This window comes from Microtus ochrogaster, unplaced genomic scaffold, assembly GCF_000317375.1.
Source record: "Microtus ochrogaster isolate Prairie Vole_2 unplaced genomic scaffold, MicOch1.0 UNK27, whole genome shotgun sequence".
NCBI lineage: Eukaryota > Metazoa > Chordata > Mammalia > Rodentia > Cricetidae > Microtus > Microtus ochrogaster.
In genome coordinates, this window is record NW_004949125.1 from 2,879,576 (window position 1) to 2,882,162 (window position 2,587).

Sequence of the window (2,587 nt, forward strand, 5' to 3'; positions counted from 1 at the left end):
CTATAGTTATGTTTTGGGTTTTATTAGTGGATGTATGTGTGTGTATGTATGTGTGTGTTGCTGAGATTGAACCCCAGATTTCATACATGTACATGCTAGGTAAGCTGCCAAATGCTGAATTACATTTTCTTCCCTCTCTTTTACTTTTATTTAAATTTTGAGGTAAGAGCTTACTAGGTTATTTAGGTTGGCCTTGAACTCACTACAGAGCTTAGTCTGACTTTGAACTTGTGGTCTTGCTGGGAAGTCCAAAGGCCAGAAGGCACTGTGGATCAGGAGAGAAACTTCATACTGAAGCATAAAAATAGTAGAAAGCATTGCATGGTCAAAAAGAGGGAGGCTGAGGAGGGCGGGTCTCTGTGAGTTCAAGGCCAGCCTGGTCTACCAGAGCTAGTGCCAGGACAGGCACCAAAGCTACGGAGAAACCCTGTCTCGAAAAACCAAAAAACAAACAAACAAACAAAGACTTCCTGTGCTAGCTTGGGAGTCTCTTCCTGTTTATAAAGCCACTGATGTCATTGTGAGAGCCCCACCCTCACAACCTCATCTAATCTCAAAAGCTCCATTTCCAAATACCAATAACACAGAACCAAGGAGTATGTTTCAGGACTTGAACTTTGCTTAGGGTGCAAAGGCAGACCAGACCAGAAAAGAAGGCCAGAGAGCAGAGGCACAAGGAGCAGGGGTGACAGAGCCTATGGCCCTGCATCTAGGATTCAGTTCCTGCATTATTGTTATTGCTACAGGGTCCAGCTATGTAGCTCAGGCTGGCCACCAGTTTCCTCCCAAGTGCTAGAATTCCTAGAATTATAGGTATATACCTCCACAACTTGGGGTGAGGTTTGGAAATAACGTGGGGGAATGAAGCAAAGATGGTTAAGCCAAGTGCAGTGGCACCTACGTTGTGTGATGAAACTTTTCCTAGAGAAACGCAACACAGAAATCTACTCTCCCCGCCAGGGAACCCATGCAGATTCCACCCAAGTCCAACTCACTGAACCCGTGAGCTGTACTGGTGTTCCTTCCAAGGATATGGGTGAGAAGTTATTTACAGAGCAGAAAGGATTCAAAGACAGCTGCATCACCAAAGTTCACCCCAGCATGAGTGACAGCTCACAAAAGCTGGGGACCTGGACACACTGCACACCCTGCAGGCATCTCAACAGGCTGGAGTGTGTCCCTTTTGGGCGTCTCCGGTGATTTAGAACTCTTACAGGGGGCGCCACTGGTTTCTGCTTTTTCCAACTCAAAAACAGCTGGGGATCTGGGACACGCTACCCAGCCTGCAGGCAGCTCAACAGGGTGGAGCTTGTCCCCTCCAGGGGCGACAGCTGGTTTAAAACCTCTTCCAGGGATCTTATTTGGTTGTGGCTTCTTCCAGGAAGCTGGTCTGGTCTCAAGTCTTTATGGGAGCTTTGTTCATCTGAGTCTTCCCTGCAGCTCGGCTCTGCTCTTCTGAGGGTGACTTCAGCTTTTAGTGCCTACTCTGGCAAGGAGGGACCTAGTGGATCTGATCAGTGTGGGGGATTTCCTGAAGCTCTCTTAAGGAGAGAGCTACCTGTTTGTTACCCTACCTGTTTGAGGACCTTCCCTGCAAAAGAGTGATCATTTCAATCTAGGAAGAGATTTAACAACATACCTGTAAATTCAGCCCTCGGGAACAGGCGTTAACAGAAGTACCACAAGCTAAAAGACTAGCTTGGTTCACAGGGAACTCTAGGCCAGTGAAGGCTACAGAGTGAGACTGTCTGGAAAAAAAATCCTATCAACCAACAGATCAAACAAACAAAAAAAGCAAACAAGACCCCCAAAGGAATTTTATTCACCGGAGAGAATCCGTTTACAAAGAGAAAAGGTTAACACGGACTTTCAGTTATCCAGGTTGCAGCCCAAGATCAGGCTAATCATACCCTCTGATTGGTGATCCAAATGACAATAGTGGGGAGCACGTGAGGGAGCAAATTGCTTACCTCCTGGCCAAAAAAGAAAGCTGGGAAAGGGTGCGATCCCTACAACAACCTCCTTCAGGGCGTGCCCTCAATGACCTACAGACCTCTGAATAGGCTCCACCTCCTAAAGGCTCCTCCACCTCTTTGATGTTTATGTTGATTGGCAACCTGATAGTCTCTAATGACCTGGGAGACAAGTCTCTGGGCATGCCTAGGAGGTGTCATCTGGATTAGGCTAGCCTCTCCTAATGTCTGTGGGGGGGGAACCCATGCAGACTGCACACCTAGTAGACCGCCAGTGGAGCACCTGTGTTTATCTCTTTGCCCACTGACTGTGGGTGCAAAGTGACCTCACACTCCAGCTCCTCTGCCCCCATCCCGGACTGTACCCTCAACCTGTGAGTAGACTCTTCCTGGGGCAATGGCTCAGCAGCTAAGAGTGGGTACTGCTCTTGCAGAGGACCGGGGTTTGGTTCCCAGGATTGATGTCAGATGACTCAACTGTACCTCCTGTTCTTGGGGGATCTGACACTCTCTTGTGGTCTCCATGGGCATTTGCACGAACATGTGGATATTCACAAATACACACACACGTAAATAAAAGTAAATCTTTAAAGCTGTTCTTCTCTTAAGTTGCT